A 23,815-nucleotide genomic window follows, 5' to 3' on the forward strand; every position below is an offset into this window, starting at 1 on the left:
GAAGTAACACAGACTTTCCAGTCTATACGTCAGTGCTGGGATTAGCACTGTTGTCAGACAGAGGAAGAAAGCAACACATAAATAATGTTAGTTCAAAATGGATTCTAGCAGTTGATATTATGTAACCAGATGTCTTGGCTTCTTTGCTCGAATTAGTTCACATCTTTCCCAGACAGTAACTCTTAACAATTCCTAACAGCCAAGTTATAGAAAAGACAGCAGTGTCTTCTGTAATGCACTTCCTCAGAAAACAGGGACAGTCCACTATTGTGGGAAGGAAGGAAAGAAACAAAGGGAAAAGAGATGCACGCATTTTGTGATTTATTAGGTTTTGCCAATGTTATTAATGAAACTCAGCCCCACCCATTAGTGATTTTAGTTCCTTTTGAAAACACCCATATACCTTAAAAAAACACTGCCATATATACTATTTTTTTTTTTTTGAGAGAACATGCTTGTGTGCAAGGGGTGGAGGCAGAGAGGGAGAAGCTGAAGCAGGTATTTGGATCCAATACCCCCATCTTCACGCCCAGCATGGAGCCCAATGTGGGGCTCGATCTCAGGACCCTGAGATGGTGACTTGAGCCGAAACAAGAGCGGGACATTTAACCAACTTGAGCCACCCAGGTGTTCGTCACTTTATTAATTTTAAATTATGTGCACTTGGCAAAATTACAGCTGGTACACGAAACTTAATTTTCCTCATGGCTAATTTCCATAAATTTATCAACACTGCTTTCTGGCAATTACCTCCCCGCCCCCCTCTCCTTACTTGGCTTTTTAAATATCCAAAATACAACACTCCGTAACAATAAGAAGATAAATACACAGACTTCTTTTAAAAACTAGTTTATAATGTAAACAATCACTATGAATATCACTAAATTAGAAAACATCTATTAAGGATGGCATTTTCACATTGCTAATTCAATGTTACAGCCGGCGCACTAATTCTTCGGCATAGAGGCTCAGGACAAATTAACTTTTCAATAGCATTTTTTTTTTTTTAAGATTTTTTTATTTATTTATCAGAGAGAGGGGGAGAGAGCAAGCACAGGCAGACAGAATGGCAGGCAGAGGCAGAGGGAGAAGCAGGCTCCCTGCTGAGCAAGAAGCCCAATGTGGGACTCGATCCCAGGACACTGAGATCATGACCTGAGCTGAAGGCAGCTGCTTAACCAATTGAGCCACCCAGGCGTAAAGCTTAAAGCCTGCTACTGAAAATAATAATCACAGCCGACAATGGAAAGTATTGGTGCACAAGACTTATTTTTAATTTTGCGCATGCACATATGAGTAACACCATATTTATAAAAAACAAAATGCTTCGGGGCGCCTGGGTGGCTCAGTGAGTCAAGCCTCTGCCTTCGGCTTGGGTCATGGTTTCAGGGTCCTGGGATCAAGCTCCGTATGGCATCAGGCTCTCTGTACAGTGGGGAGCCTCCTTCCCCCTCTCCCTGCCTCTCTGCCTACTTGTGATTTCTCTCTCTCTCTCTCTCTGTCAAATAAATAAATAAATAAATTTTTAAAACGCTTCTGTGAACACATTTATGAAAGTTCTTAACTCTCACATTTCACATTATCTGCCACCACATGGGGAAAAATGCTCATCCAAGGCCCTTCAACAGCACAGCTCGATACTCAAATGATCTCGCGACTATTAATCCTCACACTCCAGAAGTACAGTCTATGGATCAAATCATTTGTTCCGTAGACCCTGTAGAAAGTCTGGAGAGTGGATCTCCCAGCCGGAGCCCCCCGGGAAGCAGAGTGTAGTAATTTGCAGGATTAGTTGTATTCAAACAGAGACCAGTAATTAGCACCCTTCCTCTCCTACAACTTCAAAATGCCAAATAGTTCTCTTAATACAGCGTCGGGGTTTATTTATAAGTTCAACACCATGACACTTGCAAAACTAACAAAATAAGAGGGTTATACTTGATACTAAGAGGATAACAAGGGAGTAGTTTTAAGCTCCCTGAAGGGCAAGATAAAGAGCTCCGTGGGAGCTGCAGGCAGCTTTGGGAGAGACGTAATGCTACCAAGAGAAGCCAACCTCTTCTGTTCCACGGGGCGGGCGAAGTTTCCAGGGTAGCGCCGAGACGCTAAGGAACTCAACACGGTCTGTTCCCAAAGGATGAGAAAGCTCTTGTTAGGCGTGTGAGTCTACTCAATAAAGTCATGACAGCCTCCCTCGGCCTCTTGAAGGATCACAGAGTGGGGGGAAAACACACAAATCCTAACTGCACAGCTCTCAAGAAGCCTGGCATGCCCCGCCCCCCCCATGCCCTCTTCCAAATGTGACTTCCCCTAGCGGTGACTATTCTTCTGGCTTTTAACACCATCTTCGTGAGATTTTCTAAAAGTATACTCTACTCCCAGCGCGGGGCTCGAACTCATGACCCTGAGATTAAGAGTGGCATGTTCTATGGAGCAAGCAAGACATGTGTCCCTTTAGGAGGTTTTTTTTTTTTAAGTGAGATTTTTTAGGGGTTTTGCTTGTTTATTTTTTAATGTTTAGGGAAGGTTATCATGGTGCAGTGTTAAAGTGCACCCCCATCCCCAACTGCCCAGGACTCAGCCCTCCCAGGGCTGTTTTCAGCACGCGTGTGGATGTGTCTGGCACCTACATAGTGTGGGCTGCGGAGAAATGAGAAGGCCGGGATGTGCTCGCCCCGCAAGGGAGCTCTGAACAGAGTCTGGTGAACTTCTCCCATGAGAATGCCACCTTGGAGAACCCAGAAACTTCAGAAGCCAGCAAGCCTGCCTCCTGGAAGAAAGATGGGGGATACACACCAGCCCTTAAAGGGACTGACCCAAACCATACTGAGGAAAAGGACTTCTAGGACACCCCACCAGACAAGGTGTCCTTACATCCTTCCAACAGCTGGTTGAAGTCCCACACTCGACTAGGACTAGACATTCACAGACCCTTGATCTTGTTTATAATTACTTTTAGCCCTTATTACTACTCTGGCCAAGGAGTTCTGGACCATTTCTCAATATTCATTTACTGGGCACCTGCTCTGGGTCAGGCCAGGTTGGAGGGGTGAGGAGGGGAGATGAAGGCACCTGGAGTTTCAGCTTCTAAGGCAGATGAACACCCAGGACACGAGAGGAACGGGAGGAAGGCTCCCAACCTGAGTGTGGTGGGCAGTGGGACCAGCTCACCCAGGTCTCCTGGGGAATCTCGCAGGATTAAGACAGTCTACTAGGTAGAACGGCTTCCAACACCACAGTGCATTTGTAAAAGCCAGGAAGGGAAACACATTTTAAGAACTGCAAAGAAAGGGATTTTAGCAGGAGTGTCTAAGGAATAAGTGGTATCCCAGAGAAATCTCAGGGAAGGAAGATGAGGTTCAAAAATCCAAGTGGCTGTCACACAGGATATAGTGGGAGGCAGTGGGAAGGTCAGTAACTTGGGCTGGAATCAGACTTGGGCTTGGAACCCCAGCTCAACCACTTAGTAGCTGCGTGAACTTAGAAACCACTCACCCATTTTCCCTACCTGTAAAAGGGGGAGACATTCTTTGTTTTCCAAGGTTTTAAGCACTGAATATATGTGCAAATTAACTAGTACCTAGCTGGGTCCAATCAATGGTACTTATTATTGCTAACTTTAACCTGGTTTATTTAAACCCCAGGGGTTTCATGGGTAGAAGATGAAAGAAACAGATGTCCCTTCAACAGAAGGAAGAGCTTTTGAACAGTCAAGGCTGCACAAAGATGGAAGGGACGGTCAGGAGAGAGGGAGATGTCCCCACTAAAAGTGCAAGCAGAGAAGCTGGGTAAGACCTTCTCTGGTGAGAAGGTTGCAGAGGGCAGGCTGGCACTGAAGGCGGTGGGATGGGTGCACTCTGAGCTTCCAAGACCAAGGTTCTATTAGGACTTCAGTTTCAACAATGCCAAGGTTAAGCTTCTGTACATGTAAGCCCACTCAAAGCAGCACCTTAAAAATGGGATTCCTGGGGTGCCTGGGTGGCTCAGTTGGTTAAACGTCTGCTTTCAGCTCAGGTCATGGTCCCAGGACCCTGGGATTGAGTCCTGCATTAGGCTCTCTGCTCAGTGGGGAGCCTGCTTCTCCTTCTCCCTCTGCCTGCCGCTCCCCCGGCTTGGGCTCTCTCCCTCTCTCTGCCAAATAAACAAATAAAATCTTAAAAACAAAAACAAAAACAAAACTGAATTCCTTACACAGACCTCTCATGGGAAAGAATTCTAAATGGATACCTCATTCTTGAAAACAACCAGAATGACCCAACACTGAAACAGGGGATAAAAGAATATGAATGGACAAAAAGCAATACATAAAGCTCAAAACACAGACGGTAGAATGTTCTATATTGAGCTGTTTCCACCTAAAACTAAGCTACCAATCTCTTACCATTCTCCCTCTAGATAGTTCCATGAGGCCCCCAACGGACTGGAAAACAGGATGGAATAAATTTACTCTACAGGGACATGAATCAAGTTGCATAAACTTTACAAAAATACTGTGCTAGTATTTGCCCTCAGGGCACAGACACGTCCATCTGGGTGTCCGTCCCTGATAGTTCCATCCTGGGCTCCAGCCCCCACCCCTTTACAGCCAAAAGTAGCAGAAGCCTTCAGCAAAGAAAACAGCTAAAGTCACTTTGAAAGGTTGGGGATGTGCTAATCGCAACTCATCCCAGCCAAGAAGTCAACCTCTCCCAACGGGACCTTCCTGCCAGCTTGGCTCCTGCCAAGGAGTCTGCAGCCAGGGGCAGCCTGGCCAGAGAAACCCAATCCTCACCACCAGCAGCCTTCGCCATAATTTTATCTCAAGGAAGCTCAGAAAAATACCCTCCAGCCGCCCCCCCCACCCGCCCACTTGAAAAGCATTATCTCATCTGCCCCTAAACCAGGCAAGTGACCTGGGAAGCTGCTATTCCATTCTTCAGTCTTTCCCTCACCATTTTCCAGCTCAGGGCCCTCCAAAGGCTCCTTCCAGCTTTAAAATCCTCTGCCTGAAAGATTTTAAGCCAAGGGGCCATTCCTGGGTTATATAAGGTACAGTAGCCCGGCGTCTCTAGACACCAAGATAAAATGTTATTTTTATGGAGCCTAGTCAGCCAGGGCTTAAGGACTTGGTGAGATGGAGTCGAAGATTAATGAAAGGGAACTGCCCGGTCTCTAAAAGCCCTTTACAAAGGCATGCCAAAACGCTCAAGAGAGTTAACAGGGTTTAGGAACATTTGAAGGCAAATGTATCTTGTTGCTACCCTTGTTACATTTATTTGTTTCCAGTCTTCCACGTGCTGGGAGCTGGGAATACAGAAAGACAGTTCTTTGATGTCAACAGTCACGGGGATAGGGGGAGCGTAACACCACTGTCCAGGTGGCCAGGGCCCCTGGAGGCCAGAAGGAGTAAGCCAGACCAGAGGGAGTTCCAGTCTCTGCTTGGCCACTCCTGAGATGACAGGACCTTGGTCAGAAGAACGGCGTAAGTCTGTTTGCTCACAGGTAAGAAATCCTGAGGAGCAAGGCTCTCCTGCCTGGTCCCCAGCAGACACCGGCAGCTGCTAGGAGTCCTGATGCTTCAACCACCTCATTCCTAGTCCCACCGCCGCTGCCATCCCCAGGCTTCTCGTCCTGGGGATTCGCCAAGGGTCCCACAGGGCTTCAGACTTTTCTAAACACTTCTGCCCCCATTCCTCCTGAGCCCATTCACTCTGACCGGGCCTGGCCGGCAGTCCTCCTGTTTCCACTTCACAGACTGGTAGGCTCCATGCAGGAGCCATGCCCAGGTCACACAGTCAGCCTCCAAAGGGGACGATCCCGAGCTCACGCGAGGTATCACACACCTGCGCACGGAGTCCACGGGCCCACACGACGGGGAAGATGAGTTACAGGTGATTCACGGTGGCAGCGGAGGGAGAAGGCCCCATGTAAGCCCTGCAGTCTCTGTAATGTACTGACTAAAGGTATGTTCTTACCTTTTGAGATAATCTTTGTAAACACTCCTCACAGCTCACATGTTCGTAGATTTCCTCTTAAGGAGGAAATGGTCCAGAAGACCTCTTCCCCCTAAGTCTGCAACATCAGAAACCTGAGTAATGACTTGGGTATTTATTACCCTATTCCCTCTAAGATGACACATTGATTGAACAGGTGTTTCAAAAGAAAAAAAATGAAAGAAAAGGTACAAAGTACCCTCAGACCGCCAAGGGCGTGCTGATGAGAGGAGGAGTTAAAATGTGGTACGCGTCTCTCGGGTCCGAGGAAGCATAGTAGGACTTCCTTTCCTTTGTGCAAAAGGTGTGGGCTGGAGTTCGAGGGCGAGAGGTCCACAGGCCCTTCCAGCTCCCGGCAGCCACTCTGGGTTAATTATTAGCAGTGGGAGAACAGGAGTAGGTCACCTCATTTCTGGAGGGCAGGCCCTCAGTATGGCCTGGGCCTCTCCAAACTCTGACCAACAGCTCTCCTTCCACGGAGCTCCCGAGAGCGACAGGCCAGTCCCAAACACAGCTCCCCTCCATTTCCCTCCCCATGCACCTGCCTCCAGGGAGCCCCGAACTCGGAGGACTCCGGATGGAGGCCCAGGTTCACTGCAGCCCTTGGACGGCAGGGCTTCTAAGGCAACTTGAGTCCAACTAGACTCCTCCCCCTTCCCCTGCACGGTGGGGCCCTAAGCCCAGGATCTCATGAGGACAGCCATGGGGCAGCCGGACGGCACTGAAACCTTGCTATTGTTCGAGCGAGCTGTGGGAGGTATGCAGGCCGTGCAGGATCCAGCTCCACGGCTGTGAAGGACAAACTGGCCCCCATCGCCCACAGCCGGCTCACCTGGGAGGGGAAGAGAGGCCAGTAATGCCGAGGAGCTGCCCCGCAGGGTCGGCTCAGATGAACGCACATCAGAGAAAACAAGCAGCTGACAGAGTTGTCCTGAGCCGGCACTTTTTTTTTTAAGTTGTCCTTGTTCCCATTATCCCACTGTCAAACATCTGACCACGGGCGGCCACGAAGGTCAGGGAAGTGGGGCCCAGTGGAGCCCTGCTTTAGGGCCAAAGCACCAAAGATATGTGGCAGCAAGGTGACAAGAAGGGACTAGACACCCACCCCCGCTCTGCAGGAAAACGGCAAAACAGATGAGCAGGTAATTGATGAGGATTTGCACACAACCGCCAGATTTACTTTTTTCCATATTTTCCACCAGACAGAAGAATCTTTTTACACTTGGGAAAGATAGAATTTAAGGACACGGGAAGGCATCTCCCATGACCCACACCGCACACCAGTCCCCTCGTTTGACATCCACGTCAAAAGAGAACCAGGCTAAAGGCGGCCAGGACCAAGTTGGAGGGGACCCGAAGCAGAGGGAAATCCGAGGGAATAAAACGGAGTGGCTCCTGGCAGTCGTGTTCCCAAACCTCCCCACCTCACGCGGCTTCCCTGCGCCTTTCTTGCGCCAAGATAAACAGAACACAGAATTTGCCATTTTAACCATTTTAAAGCATACAATTCAGGGGCATTAATTACATTCACAATGTTGTGCAACCAACCACTATTTCCAGAACTTTTCTGTCACTCCAAACAGAAACTCTGTACCCATTAAGCAATAACTCGTCATTCCTTTCCTCCCCCAATCTCTGGCAACCTCAACCTTGTCTCTGTGAATTTACCTCCTCTAGATATTTCATATACATAGAATTAGACAACACTTGTCCTTTCGTGTCTGGCTTCCGTCACTCAGCACAGTATCTTCAAGGTTCCTCCATGCTGGAGCAGGTATCAAAATCCCATTTTTTTAGGGCTGGGTGATAATATACCATCGTACAGAGACACCACATTTTGTTCAGCTGTTTGTGCGGGACACTGGGTTTCCCATGTAGCTACTATGAGCAGTGTTGCAATTACCATCTCCGTACAAGCATTTATTTGAGCTTGGTTCGGTTATTTGGGGTATATGCCTAGGAGTGGAATTGCTGGGACATGGTAATTCCAGGTCTATAGCTTCTTGACGAAACCAGACTTTTCTACGGAGGCCGCACCATTTCACATCCCCATCAGCACGGGAAGAGGGTTCTAGTCACTCTACATCTGCACCCATACTTTCTACTCCTTCTGATGACAGCCATCCCAGCATGTGGGAAGTGACAGCTCATCGTGGTTCTGATTCGCATTTCCGTGATGACTAAAGTTGAGCATCTTTTCATGTGCTTACTGGCCACGTGTAGATCTTCAGAGACATGTCTATTCAAAGTCCTCTGCCCATAGTTTTAATTGGGTTATCTTAATTTAGGTTGAGTTAAAGAAGTTCTTTATATACCCCGAATAAACCTTTACCAGACAGAGGATTTGCAAGTATTTTCTCCTAATCTGTAGGTTGTCTTTTCTTTCTTGATAATTTCCATTGATGTGCAAAAGTTTTAAATTTTGATGAAGTACAATTTATCTACTTTTCTTTTGCTCATGCTTTCTTCTATCTAAGAATCCACTATGAACCTCAAGGCCATGAAGTTATACCTCTTCTTTTAATCCCTATAAGTTTTATGACTTTGGCTCATCTGATCCATTCTGAGTTAATTTTTGTATATGGTGTGAGGTAGGGGTTACCCTGACCCTTCTGACCAGGCTCCCTCCCCACCATAACTCCTCTGGTAGGATTAGCATTGCTGCACTACACGGTGAACTTCATGGCAGAATCTGGGTCTCTTAAAAATCACCAGTGTGGTACAGGCAGCCCAGGGCCTGGTATCATTAGGTGGTTGATAACTGCCAGATGGATGGATGGTTGAATGGATAAGCTATTGGGGCGGCGGAGGGGGGATGCTCCATCCCCATCTGCCTACCATTACTGCAAGCACCCACAGCTGGCTGAGCAACTCCTGTTTGTAACAAATAAATCTGAAAGGCTATACTTAATAAGAACTAAATATGTACTGGGGCACCTGGGTGGCTTACTTGGATGGGCATCCAATTCTCAGTTTTGGCTCAGGTCATGATCTCATGGGTTGTGGGATCAAGCCCACGTGTTGGGCTCCGTGCTCAGCGATGAGTCTGCCTCAACATCCTCTCCCTCTGCCCCTCTCCCGGCTTGTGCTTGCACACTGTGTGCTACCTTAGAAAGAACCAAGTACCTATCAACAATTTCATCTACACATTCCAATCACTTAACTTAAAATGACCAAGATTTAACTAATGCACTGAACTAATGGCACTTAATTGAGTCCTAGCCCTGGAAAACTCCTCATTTTCTTACCAATCTCCTAGCTCAAGTCCCTCATTGCACAGAAGGGGAGACCCAAAGGGCCAACAAAAGCTAGGACTTCCCAAAGTCTGGGTCTCAACTCCCAGGGCTTTTTCCCACCAGATATAGGCCTTAGGGTCTCCACTGTAGATAAGCAACAAAAAGGTATGAGATTAGTCTGAATTGCTTCAAATGTCCGGAATGGCTGTCTGGCTCCCAAGCCTCCCAATGAAAGAAAAAAAAAAAAAGTGAACCCTGGGTCCTAGATCTCATTAAGCTTCAAGGCCCATCTCCTGCCCTCCTAGTGCAGCACACCTCACGGCTCTCACTCCAACCCCCTGCCTGCCCATTCCCAGGTTAAGCTCGTTCCCACCACTGGAAGCCTGCTTCCCTCAGACATCCTCCACCCATGTTCCTTCCATGTGTCTGCTTAAATTTTACCTGTCAGTGAGGTCTTCCCACCACTCTGTGTCCCTCACTCTAGATTTCTCCTTACCACTTATCACTGCTGGACGTGTTAAATATTTATTGTCCCTTCTCAATTCCCACACCCTCCCCTCCTACAAGACTGGTGGTTCCTTAAAAGTCAGGGGCTTCGTTAGTTAACAGATACCCCTCACCCCTGGAGTAGAACCTAGCACACACGAGGCACTCAACAGGAGTCTGTGGGAGGCATGAAAAGAAGGTAAAATGCTGCTAAGCGTCACAGAAGGAAAGGCAGGTACCTCCACACTCGTGGTGAGCATGACCAGACCTGCAGCCACGTAGGCCTGCAAGCTTACTTCTGGACCCACAGGCCGTCCCTGCTTAGCGGGGCAGGCAGGGCGGAGACGCCGTGTGTGATCAAACACTCCCACACGTCTCGGTCAAGCCAGAGAGGCCGGCAGCGGCTCCTCTCCTGACCTGGCCACAGGAAATGGAGTCTTGCCCCACAGGCGCTCAAGAATCGCTTGGGAGGGGTGCCTGGGTGGCTCAGTGGGTTAAGCCTCTGCCTTCGGCCTATGATTTCAGGATCCTGGGATGGAGCCCCGAATCGGGCTCTCTGCTCGGCAGGGAGCCTGCTTCCCCCCACCCCACCCCCCGCCTGCCCCTCTGCGTACTTACAATCTGTCAAATAAATAAATAAAATCTAAAAAAAAAAAAAAAGAAAGAAAGAAATCCTTGTGAAATGCACACAGCAATGAATGAACAAACAACTAATGTCCACAGGGCTCATGCCCGTGCTTTCGGGAGGCTTGTGTCAGTGGTAAGAGAAGATCACCCCAACAGAGCTGGGAGGTGGTCTGACGAACTCCATTCCTAAGAACCTACTGTTAGGATTCATCCAGACATGAACCGACGTCAGCGGCAGAGATTTTCCTCCCAACCACGCTTCATGTGGACAATCACAAACCCAAAAAGCTGATTTCCAACTGTAGAGGGCTAGTTAAATAAGTCACAAAATAGCCCCCGGAGCCCATGAAGACTTCACAATGATACACTGACGAGATGGGAAATGTGAGACTATTAAGCAAAAAGGTCTGGTTGTAAAATTGTATCTACAGTGAACACAACTATTTAATTATAAAGGAACTCGAGACCATGAATATAATCACCAGTTTCTCCTATCTTTTCAAACTTTCTGTATTTCCTAAATTATAGTGAGCAATAACGAGTCTGAAGAAAATCAAACTGATAGAACTTTAAAAAAAAGCGGTCAACTGATATTTCACTGGCCCCCAGGGTGTGCAACTACTTAAACCTCCGTCTGGCCGCCTCCTCCTCACTCCTTTTGGCTTTCACCCCACCCTGCTTCTCCCTCTTCCTCTGGCCTGCCCCCAACTGCCCTCTCACACCCCCCCCCCACTTGTCAGCCACACCAGCAACCACTCCTCCCCCAGAAATCCCGTTCCAAGCCCAAGCCGCCCCCCCACCCCCCTCCACCCCCCTCCACCCCCCCACCCTCCCCCGGCTCACAGACCCCAGGCTCGCTCCTCTACCTCCCAGCACTGGGGGCTTTGAGCAAGTTACTGAACCTCTGAGACGCCACTTCCGGCTCAGGAAAACAAGGCTAGCCCCAACTCACGGGGCCCTCTGAAGGTCCAGGGAGCTGAAGGATGCCCACCTTGCAGGGCCCCCCCACCCCACAGGGCCCTTCTGTGGGGAGGGCCAACGTGCTGTGAGTTTGCTCTAGCCCTGCCGCGTGCTGAGTCTCAGTCTGCGGCTCCTACCCAGGCTCCTGAAGCTGACGTTCTTTATGGTCTCTCTGCCTGGGTCTGGGCACCTGTCCTCTCCTGAAGGGAGAAGAAAAGGAGTTTTGCTCTCGGATCTCAGATCAACACAGTGGTTGCTTGGCTGAAATTCCCATTCCCCCCGGCAGAAGCCTCGGCTCCCACGCAGTCCGGCTCTCAGAGCTGATGACCAAATCCCCAGCAGCTGCCCCTCCCGAGGACGCATCTCTCTTCAGAAGACATTCCTGGCATTTTACTTAAGGTCTTGAGGACTCCTCAAGTCCTCGACTTCCCTTGTCCAATATTATCCCATCGCTCAGCTTTTTGCTTCTCCTGCTCTTTCAGTCCCTAGGGTTTACACATTCTTTCTTCGTGAACATTCTGCATTCATCCCTCTCTGATCCCGGAGGCATTTAATGAGCCCCACCTGTGGCCACGCTCCACAGCAGGGGCTAGGGTTCAGGTGAGTAGAGGCTGTCTCAGCTCCCCCTGGTCTCTGGAACTCCCAGGCTGGTCGGAGACAGAAATGCATGAACAATCAGATAATCACCTTTTGCTGTGGTGAGTGCCCTGAAAACAGCTGTGTGCCCCTGGCTGCTGGGACCTTGTCCACACTGTGACCAGAGCTCAGCCTGGGTCAAAAACAGCCTCTGAGGGGATTCTTATGGCAAAGCTAGACCTTGAAGGATGATCTACCAAACAAGAAGATCAAATCACTCGGTGCTTATCCCAACGCTCTCAGGCTCCCCCCCCCCCCGCCCCTCCTCCACCATCACCCACAACCCGATTCCAACCGAGCTGCTAGTCTGCAGACCCCTGAGTGCACCTGCCACTCCCACCTGGTGGGAGCTGCGGCTGTGCTTATCTTCTTTCTCTATATGCTCTTCTCCACGAGCCGCCTCCCTACAGAGGTCACGTTCCAGGCCAATGCCACTTGAGTGCAGTTTCCAGGCAGCTGGCATCAGTATCACCTGAGTGCTTGTCAGAAATGCGGACCTTCAGGCCGCACCCCAGACCTACAGGACCTGAATCTTCTCCTATGCACGTTGAAGTCTGAGGGACACCACTTTCCACTGCAGTCCAACCTCCCCCTGGTCTTCAGCTTCCTCCTTGTCACAGCGGCCAGCTGCCATCTTTAACATCCGTGCGATGAGCGGACACCCAACCCCCACAGCGTCTGCCTTCTCAGCCGCAGGGACCTCCACGTCCACCCCCAAGGCGGCACCCCCTCAGCCCCACCTTGCCCAGGGAGACGAGCCACACGGCACAGGTCTCTCCAGCTGAGACCTCGGGCTCCACCTGTGGGAGGATGTCCCCATGGCCCTTCTGTCAGCTTACTGAGGACGGCCGCCAGCCGGTGAAAACCGGCAGCTCCTAAGTAATCATTACGGGCCACCAGGACAAGCACTGCCCCGGACCTAGTGGGCTGGAGGAACTTGTCATTCCCAGTATGGAGATGAGGAAACCTGAGCAGCTCAATGAGGGCATGGGGTGATTGGGAGTGGGTACAGAGAAGATGCACGCTTACAACCATGCACCAAGAAATAACAAGGAGCCCCGCAGGCTTGAAGAGAAAACTCTGGAAGGGGGCTTATAGCTGAGGCAGCCCATTTGCACTCGGCCAGGACCTAGGAAGGAGGAAAAGTAGGAGAACAAGTGGGAGAGGCAGGTGGAAGGCAGGTCACAAAACCCTTTGTTGACAGACTACAGAGCTTAGACGTACTGGGTGAAAGGAAGGTAACATTTTGGAGCAGGCTGGTCAAAATGCCTACAGCCTTCCCACTGCCCAAGCCCCCATGAACCTGATTCTTTGCCTTGTGGTACTTGCTTCCCCAACCCTCCTGGTATGGCAAACACAGCCAGACTCTCCCAGCTACCCTGGCTGCATCTTCCTGCCTGCTTGCCCTCAGCTCTCCACGACCTCCTCCCTCCTCTCCCAGGCTGAAGCCCAGCTCCAGGGAAACCTCCAGCAGCATGTTTCTGCCAGCCGGCAGCCAGGAACAAGGGCCGGCTGCCAGGAGTCCGTTCCCTCCTTCTCCGATGGACAGCATCTTCCCCAGGAGGGCTGGGGGCATGGGCTCCCCTTCCAACCTGGGCGTGCCACATCCAACCATCTAACCCTGTTTCCACAATCAGCTCCTCTTTAGAGGAAGACCCAGACTCCTCCCCTTCAGCCAGCATCCTCAGGGGAGCCAGGCCCGGCTCTGGGGATGGAGCTGATTAAGAGCCAGTCTCTGCCCTGCAGAAGCTCCTAAGAGAAAGCCCTGATCCTGAGTTCGTGCCTCTTTATGGGGAAAACATTTTTGTGACCTCTGTACATTCACGCACTTGACCTGTTCGGTGATTCTTAAAAAGAGTAGCCTTTCTTAATCTTCTAAGATGTCTTTAAGTGGCGAGTCATCCCTGAAACAGTGAGTCAGTGAGTTCAGATTAACTGTATACAAAACAGTAAAACGATCCCAACATTAAAAATTTCTTGCATTATTTATAGATTGGAAAAGACGTCGGTAGAACTTTTATTTGTGAGACACAGATCTGTTCTAGAGTCTGGCTTCTCAACATCTCAACACCACCCCGGAGCTTGCAGACTGCAGGCCACCCCAGACACCCTAGAAGCACACGAAGGCTTGGGAAGCCCTGGTTTAGAGCCTATGCCTTGTGGGGTTGGGGTTAGAGACGGGGGAAGCAAAGCCAGAAGGAATCCGTGGGGAACAGAGTGATCTTAGGTGCTTTCGTGTGGAATGTTTTTCGGCAGGAATATGAAGGAGGGAGGGGCCGCCGGAGGGGGCGGGGATAGGAAGCAAAAGCACAGGCAGATGGGACAAGCACAGGAACAAACCCAGTTTTAGCAGGAGTGCGGGTGGTTGGGGGAGGGGTGGAAAGGAAGGGCAGGCTGGAGGAGGGAGGTCTGAGGTGTGATGGGGCAGGATCTGTCTAGGGCGGGTGTGCAGGTGAGTGAAGGGCGACCCTGGGTTTCTAAGCTGGAAGACTGGTCACTTACCAAAAGGGCGTTTTTAAGGAAAGAGGGACCTGTGGGGGAGGGGGGCACCTGGGTGGCTCAGATGGTTAAGCGTCTGCCTTCAGCTCAGGTCATGATCTCCAGGTCCTAGGATGGAGCCCCATGTTGGGCTCCCAGCTCAGCAGGGAGCCTGCTTCTCCTTCTACCTCTGCCTGCTACTCCCCCTGCTTGTGCTCCCTCTGTCTCTATCTCTCAAGTGGAATAAATAAAATCTTTAAAAAAAAAAAGAAAAGAAAAGAAAAAAAAAGGAGGCACCCACGGACACTTGCAGGGATGTTCAGATGTGATAAACATATGACCCAAATCACCCAGAGATGATCAGGCCCTGTGAGCCCCTGAAAATGGCATCAGGGGAGTCTACCCAGGAAAGCGTGCAGAATGAATAAGAACAGAGGATAAAGGAAAAAGAATGAGCCATGGCAGGGGTTGGGGTGAATTGTGGAACCACATCATAGAAGCCCTGGTATGGGGGGGGGGCAATGAGCCCGCAGCACAGAGACCCAGTGGGCTGAGATAGCAGAACCAGCCACTGGTGCTGACGAGCGAGCAGTTTCTGACCATCGCGGCGAGGGCAGTGTTGGTCAAGGGGTCAGTGTTGGTGGAGAATGCTGGGGTAGCTTAAACACCCTGCCTGGGGTGGCAAGTCCCAATCAGTCAAAGTGATGTCTTTCTGTACACGTGTGTTCACGGCAGCATTACTTGCAAGAGGCAAAAGGTGAAAGCAATTTAAGTGTCCGCTGACAGGTGCACGATAAACAAAATGTGGTGCACACGCCTTCAACGGAACATGACTCCTCCCTGAAAAGGAAAGATATTCCCACACCTGCTTCAACATGGCTGAACTTGGGGACGGGACATGATGCTAAGCGAAATAAACCAGTCATGAGATGACAGATCCTATATGAGTCCATGTATGTGAGGTCACAAATCCTCTAACACACAAAGTCAGAGGGTGGTTGCGGGGGGCTGAGAAGTTAGTGTTTGATGGGTACAGAGCTCTGGTTTTGTAAGATGAAGAGCTCTGCCATGCATGGGGGGGTGACGGTGCCCCACCAGCGTGACCGTACCTAAGGCCACTGAGCTGGACACTTATGTCCATTTTACTGCAATTTAGAACAATTATGGCTTTCATTATAGGCAGAGAAAATCTGAACTCCCAGAACCGAGCAGGAGGTCTGCGTTGAGAGGTGAGAGCCAATCTTTCTCAGCGGCCATAGAGGACGGCTCCGGCTGGCCTGGCAGTGGAGCCGGGAAGGGAGGAACTGGGTGGTGACCTAAAGGTGAGGCTGGGCTCAGAGAAGGCTTTTGCCCCAGGTGATGGGAGGACAGCCTTCGGCTCTACGTGGAGAGGCGAGCCTGAGCCAAAGGAACACTCATTTTCCCAGAGAGGAGGAGAGGAAGAAAGAGAAGAGAAGCCAGAATGTGAAGGACAGGGCAGGGAAGGGGATGGCGCTTCAGGATCTCGGGGCCACGGGCCCCCTGGAGAGCCAAGGCGAGGACGACAGGTAGGAGACCTGGAGAGAGTAGGATGGTCAGGTTGGCTGGTGTGGGAGAAGGGGAGAGCTGGCTGCAGGGCGGGCTGGCGGGCTGGCTGGTGGGGGCGGCGGGGGAGGGGAGGGCAGGAGAGGAAGCCGGGGGAGACAAGCTGGTTGCAAACCACAGGGCACTTGTCTGAAACGACCATGGAGCCTGAGGTAGCGGTCCTCAAAGGACGGTCCCAGGTCTGGGGAGCGGCAGCAGCACCAGGAGCCTTGTTAGAAATGCAAGTTTGCAGGCCCCTCCTGAGTCTGATTCAGACCCACGGAATCAGAAACTCTGGGGGTGGGGCCCAGCAGCCCATGTCTGAACAGGTGATTCTGATGCGATAAAATCGGAGACACCCTAGCATATACTACAGAAATTCAGTGGAAGACACAGACCATTCTCCATATGAAAACAGAAACAGAAAATCAGCCTAGCCAACTTCCACGTCAAAGAGCCAGAAATGCAGAACGGGCTTCAACGCCAATACCACTGCTGACTGCAGCGAACAAACTTTCTGTTCACAAGACAAAGAGGCCGTCCGCCTCACCCACTTCCTCAGAGGAGATCTAGAAGACACACCTACGATCTGGGGTGGAAACGTGGGGACTAGTTCATGCCCTCCAACTGGTTACAGGAGCCGTGGAGCCCGCCACAGGCCTTTCAGGGGCTCAGTTTACCCATCTAGAAACCAGGGAGCTGGGAACACCGCTTCTGAGGTCTCTTCCCGTTCTGACACCGTGTGATTCCTTCTGTTCTACAGGAAACATGACCTCAGACTAGGAGCTTTCGCGTAGCTGTGCCTGGACCAGGGAGAAAAAAATATCTCTAACTGGTAAGACATCATATCACAGTGAACTGGAAAACCTTTCCAAAGTTCAGTAAGTGCTAGTACGTTGCATTCGAAGAACGAGAACACGTCCTCACAAACTGGCTTTGCCATTAAAGCGACCAATGCCTCGAGTTATAAAAATACTGTACTGTCCTGGCCTGTGTTCATGAAGTCCACATGACTGGGACGGCCCAGAAAACATCGCCAAACCTTCATGTTTTTATCCTATGATACTTTTTAATCCAGGAAGGTGGGGCTTGTTATTTTTCTGCTAGGGAGAAAATGAGTTAAAAGAACTGTACCATACAGCCCCCCGGGCCTGCCCCCTCTGACCCGAGTATCTGGGGACACGGCACTGCAAGTCTAGGCTTCCTGATAAATGGCCTTGTGTTGACCTTGTTACCGGAATCCCTAGACGCTGGTTTCCTGCCTGGCTTCTCTGCATCCAACTCCCTGTCTACACCTCCTGGTCATCCAATGCTCATCCTTTTGTGCCTGGGTCCCCAGTGCCACCTGCTTCCCTGCCTCTGCCAAAGGCCAGTCCCTTGGTTCTGATCTCAGAACGAGGGTGATGAGACGGACGTGGGTGTTTGTGCAGGAAGATGAGTGGAAGTGTGAGCACGAGGGGAAAAAAGATAAGGTCTAGGGAGCCTCTAGTCTCCTGGCCCACCTCAATTACATACCCTGGCTCTTAAATTCTTAAATTGGAATTTATCAGTGGGAAACACCGCTGGCTTGTTGGGCCTCCCTGTGCACCTATCACAGACCCAGTCCCGGCTTCTCCATCCAGCCCCAGTATGTAAATGACCTTCCAGGCTCTCCTAGTAGTCCCTTTGGCAGGAAGGTGCAGGGGAGGGGAGGGGAGAGCCAAAATAAGGGTGGTGTAGCAAGAGCAAATTTCAGTGGGGGCAAGAGAGGTGTGACCGACCGCAGGTATTAGAGCCTTGAACAGGGGTGGGACAGGCAGTGCCAAGGTTAGTAGTCCCTGCTTTATCCAGGCAGAGCATCCCCAGTGCTAGAGTTTTCCAGGCTGATCTCCAACTCAGAGTCACATCTGGGTAGGGTGACCACACCGCCTGACTTGCCTAGGGCAGTCCCAGTTGAGGCTAGTTCATGAGATGCAATTATTAATAGCCCCACTTTTATCTCAAAATGTTCTGGTTTAAGTGATGAATTTTCATCGCTTTATTCTTGGGGCCCTAAGCCTGCAAAGTAGGAGCTACAGACAGAGAACAGTGCTGAACACTAGGAGGGAGAGACCTCCAGGCTGAGTCTCGCCCCTCCTCAAATGCTCTCCACTCTCCTCTCCAGCACCCCTGCCAATCCATCACTGGGGTCTGCACCTTCAGGGTGCAGGGTGCATCACTGGTACACCTTCAGGGACAGCAGGCTCGCTAGCCCCCAATGAAGCCTCTTCTCTGGGGAGAGCTGTGTTATAAAAATAGCATGATTCAGGGGCATCTGGGTGGCTCAGTCGTTAAGCATCTGCCTTCGGCTCAGGTCATGATCCCAGGGTCCTGGGATCGAGCCCCACATCGGGCTCCCTCCTCAGCAGGAAGCCTGCTTCTCCCTCTCCTACTCCCCCTGCTTGTGTTCCCTCTCTCGCTGTGTCTGTCAAATAATAAAATCTCAAAAAAAAAAAAAAAAAAAAAAGCATGATTCAAACCTATAGATAGTATGACGGTACTAACAAGATCCTTAAACAAGGAAAGGAGTAGCGGTAGGGGAAACTGGAAAACCTGCTTTTCCCTTCCATCTCCTTCCATCTTATGGTCTCTCCATTCAATAAATATTTTCTGAGTGCATCTGATGTTCCAGGGGAACTGGGGACACAATGGTGAGTTAAAACAGACTCAAGTTGAAGAGCATGTCTTTTTTTTTTTTTTTTTTTTTAAGATTTGATTTATTTATTTGACAGAGATCACAAGTAGGCAGAGAGGCAGGCAGAGAGAGAGAGAGGAGGAAGCAGGCTCCCCATGGAGCAGAGAGCCCGATGTGGGTCTCGATCCCAGGACCCTGGGATCATGACCCGAGCCGAAGGCAGAGGCCTCAACCCACTGAGCCACCCAGGTGCCCCGAAGGGCATTTCTAAACAATAATGGGCCTGTGCTTTCCAAAAAATGTCAAGGTCATAAAGGACAAAGAAAGGCTAAGTAAGGGTTCCAGTTTAAAGGAGATTAAAGAGAAAGGATGACCTTATGAAATGCATGATCTGGGGGTTTCTTTGCTACAAAGGACACTATCCAGACAACAGGCAAAAACCTGAGTAAGATCTATAGGTTAGATAATTGTATTGTTTCAGTAATGACTTCTTGATTCTAAAAATTGTGCTGTAGTCATATAGAAGAATGTCATTGCCTTTAGGAAATACACTGAAGTATTTTGAGGGAAAGGGAGAATCTAAAAATAACGCTCAAATGACTCAAGAGAAAAATATATATACATAAAGAGCAGAATAAAATAAATGTGATAAAATGGTAACATTTGCAGAATCTGGGTGAAGGGTATATGAGAGTTCTTTGTTCTATTCTGAGAACCTTGCTGTAAGTCTGAATTAGGTCAAAATAAAAAGTTGGAAGAAAAAAAATAAGCCTCAGAGAAAGGTTTTTTTTTTTCTTTTTTTTGAAAAGAAAGCCAGATCAGCCCTAACTTCAGAGAGCTCCCAGTGTTGCTGGGGAGATAGGTACTAATACACATAATTACACTAATTAACTGCAAAACTGCAACTGTGAAAGCACTGTGAAAGGAGAGAGATCCGGAGGCATGAGCATTTACAATAGGCCGTTTTACCTAAATCACGTGCAATCATGGGCTAACAACCAAAGCAGGAGTTACCTTACGGGCAGGGGGAGGGGGGACAAGGTTCCAGGGGAGTAAGGAGCGGGGACCAAAGCCTGCTCACCCTGGCCCAGCAGGACATACCAACATCAGTCAGTCTATCCTTCTCTTCTCCAAGCAACAGGAGGTGTTTCTGGAAGACACCTCTGCTGCAGAGGACAGGCAGGTGTGAAGGTGTGTAGGGTCCACCACAGTGCTGGTGGTGAGTGTAGCCTCCAGCAGGAGCATCACTGAAGTTTCTTCTACTCCCTGACACTCTAATCTTCTACAGCAGGGATGTATGAATTTGATAACCAGCCCGGAGGAGGGGGCAGGTGGGAGGAAAGCGGGCTCTGACGATCACATCCTATCTCTAGGCCCGCTAGTGGTCAGGGTCAAGGGATAGCTGATGGAGCTGGTTGCTGCTTCACTTACAGGCACCCGGGGTCTAGACTGAGGCTGACTCCACCTTAGGGAAGCAACGTGCTGGGGGTCAGGTCTTTACACTCCAATCCCAAAATCAGCCCAGTACCTTTATCACACAGCACCCAGCTGGCCATGGTCCCTTTCTGGTCCTGGATCCTGCCCCTTGGAATATCCCTTTAGCTCTGAGAGCTGGGCCCCACAGCCCTGTCCTGGTAGTGGGCCATTACTCACCCTCGGTGACTCTTGGCACTGAACACTAAACAGAGCATCTGTCTGGAGGGTCAGGGGCCTGACCGCAAGCAGAGGGGGAACCTTTGCTGTGCCAAGTTCTGTCCTGGTGGGTTTTCATTCATTAGCTCCTTTAAAAAGGCCCATTTAGGGCGCCTGGGTGGCTCAGTGGGTTAAGCCGCTGCCTTCGGCTCATCAGGTCATGATCTCAGGGTCCTGGGATCGAGTCCCGCATCGGGCTCTCTGCTCAGCAGGGAGTCTGCTTCCTCCTCTCTCTCTCTCTCTGCCTGCCTCTCTGCCTACTTGTGATCTCTCTCTGTCAAATAAATAAATAAAATCTTAAAAAAAAAAAAGGCCCATTTAAAGGAAACAGGTTCCATTATTAGCCTCATATTACAGTTACATGACTTATCCGGGAAAAAGACTTGGGTTCACATCTTGACTCTCCTGCTTATGAACAACGTGCCTTTTGGGTGGTCACGCCATCTCTCTGAGCCTAGTTTTTTTTTTTTTTTTCATCTTATCAGTAATGTGGGGCTGGTAGGAATTAACAAGTTTCTGGGACTAGACAGTACTATTTATCCCTTTTTGAGGCACCAAGGGGCTCAGTACAGAAAATCCACTCCAAACTACACATCGCTTAAATATTTACTAAAACCTTGTGTATCCTAACAGTAAATCATGGGACCTGAATTTTCCAGGACTCTCCCCATTTCAAATCCTCTGTCCTAACTTTCCACATAAAGCATCATACTGTCTCAAAAATTCCACTCACTCAGTATCCAAACAACACCTCCAACCAGGCCCTCCTCTTACACGAAGTAGCAGCACAAACATTCTTTCTCCAACAACAGATCCCAGTCTTCGGTTCAGAAAATGTAGTCAGCGGAACCTTGCTGGGCCCTGATGGAAAGAGGGTCATGGCAGCCAGTGCTCCATCCCAGCTCCAACTCGGCTGCTTCCCGGCACGCAGTGGTAGGAGAGGCCATCCTGCGATCAGAGCATCGCCCACAGAGGGACACAGACTGGTGAGAGGCACTCTGCCCCCACCTACCCAGCAAGCTGCCAGTACCTCGGTAGGAAGCCGAGCCAGAGGGTTGCTCCAAGATTGGAGGTAAATCTAAATTAATATTTAGAAAGCCCTCAGAACAGTGCCTGGCAGCCAGGAAGTGCCATAACAGTGTTTCATAACGAAATCCAAAGGCATCCCTGGCAGAAGGTGCTCATGCCTCAAAGACAACCCACCGGCATCACTTCTCTCTGGGGAGAACAAGGAGAATGGCCACTTACCCCGCCCTGAGTCTGGGGACACGGAGGAGAGTGTGCTGACTACAGGAAGCGGGACCTGGGGAAGAGTAACCACTCCTGATACACACGTGGTCTCTGGGCCTTAGTGCTTGCTGCTGTGTCCACTCCCCAAACACCATCTTTCCTCCCTTCAAGGCCGAATTAAAATTCAGCCAACTACTCTTTATAGTGTTCCTTGACCCCCCCCCCCCCGGAATGAATGGTGGCCTCCACTGGTCTCTCTTGCATCTGGCTTTACCCTCTTTTAAAGTAACTGTGAGACAGAGAAGTAGATACAGAGCCTCAAACATGTTCACACACATTATTGTGTTCCCAATTCCACCATGCATCCTTCCGAGATATGGGTCTGACTTCCATCTCCTAGGACCTGATACACGGCTCAGTAACTGTCTGAATTTGCTGTGAAATCTGTGTTCTCAGCTGGGTTTCACCTGGTGGGGCCAAAAGTAGCTTCAGGTGCACACATAAGCAGAAGGTACTAGTTGCAAGATCTCGGGGTCTGGGAACCCAGAACTAAATCAGATTTTAGCCAAGGGCCTAACCAAAGCATTCAGTCTCATCCCTCTTGCAAGAGATGAAAGGAGACACCTGTGAGACCCGAGCAGGGTGGACGCTAACCTGATCCTGGCCCATCTCTAACAGAGTTGGTAAGAAGAGCCCAAGCTTGAGAAGCAACACCAGCAGGATGCCCTGCTTCCAAGAGCCCATCAAGGCCAGGGCAAGTGCAGAGTGCCTTTGGCATTCCAGCCCCTGCAACGGATCTGGGAACAGATGAAAGGGGATTGGCCTTGCTTTCCAGGAACCACTGCTGTCTGGTGGAAGGAAGCTGAGCACTGGGATCACGGTCAAAGTCGCAGGTCCCCTCTCAACCTACCACAAGCCCTGAGAGTTCAGTGGGGAGGTAGGGAGCCAGGTCCTTCTTGCTTCTTCCAATCCCCAAAGCTAAGCCCTGTGGGTGGGTTATGTGCACCCTGGAAGGCAGATCTCTTCTGGGCCTGGACTGAGGGTTCAGAAGCTCACCGTTAGTCCCTCTTCCCAAACTACCTTTGCTAGCTCAGTTTCTGCAAGAGTGGGAGAGAATAGCAGTGATACTAAACCAGTTTAAATAAACCAACCTTAGGCAAACCCTCCCAGTTTCACAGTCAACAATCAAGTCGTTGGTCCCAATTCCCTAAGGCCAGTTACCAGCTGGGAACCCCAACTCTTTCAGGGGTAAGATTTGTCTCTGTCCAGGTTCCTGCCACTTGCCTGAGGAGAAGAGCTACCAGAATTCTTCTCCATGAAAAAAATGTGAAAGAAGAGGTCTAAAACAGGAGTGGTGAAGCAGTGAGATATCCTGAATTTGAGTCTGTGTTAACTTAGGTTCTTAGCTCCCAGCTGTCCCTGAGGACCTGCCCCCACCTGGCAGTGAAGTTCCCCCAGGCATCCTGGGTTTGCTGGGATCCACTGGCCGACTCAGCATCCCCACCCAGAGCTGCACCTGATCTACAGAAGCAGCTCAATAAATGCTTGCTGAACAGAAAGCCACTCGGAAAATGCCTTCAGTAATTTGACCTTTTACATTCCTCAGCTAATGCCTAATTTGCATATAAGAGCCTAGTTTTAGGAGATGGCAATTCACCAGAGACAACTCAGGATCAATACAGAGTATTAGGCACGTTTTATTCTACTCTAATTCTCCAAATCGGTATTCCATTAAGTGTATGTGGGGTTTATGGGAACTCACTATAAACTAGAATATTTAACTAGAATGACCTACTCTGTCATATAATAGCTTACTGCTGTTAATTTTCAACTAGTCAATCTCAAAAAGGTTTCCAGCTTCCAGTCTGCTTTACGTGTTGATTTAATTGCCAGGAAAAGTCATCTTGAAAGTCTCCGTACAATAAAGGGCAGCTTGATGCAGAAGAAAAAGACCTGCCCAAGGAAGCAGAAGACCTGAGATCTATCCCACATGGGCCAATACTGGATGATAGGTCTCAGTTTTCTCATTTGTAAAATGGGAATAACACTGGCCTCACGGGAGAGTTGTAAAAATTAAGTGAGTTCCATCCATCTGGATGCACTCTGCACAGTTCTATAAGGCTATATGAAGGTTAAACACAAGATGAAATTCTGGACCAACAGCCTACTCAGGTAGGCTAATGACAGAAAGCAGGTGGTTCTAAAGGGGGAGAGGAGATATTCTGCCCTCCAAGGGACACTTGGCGGGGGGGGGGGGGGACACGACAGGACATTTTTGGTTG

The 23,815-nt window shown here is 49.9% G+C and overlaps 1 protein-coding gene across 4 annotated transcripts in view; it reads right to left on the reverse strand.

Moving 5' to 3' along the window:
- PTPN3 (protein tyrosine phosphatase non-receptor type 3) overlaps window positions 1-23,815 on the reverse strand; it is a 119,259-nt gene that overhangs the window by 93,324 nt on the left and 2,120 nt on the right. The window lies entirely within an intron of this gene.

Source organism: Mustela putorius, unplaced genomic scaffold, assembly GCF_011764305.1.
Source record: "Mustela putorius furo isolate JIRA1106 unplaced genomic scaffold, ASM1176430v1.1 tig00000580_pilon_pilon_pilon, whole genome shotgun sequence".
NCBI lineage: Eukaryota > Metazoa > Chordata > Mammalia > Carnivora > Mustelidae > Mustela > Mustela putorius.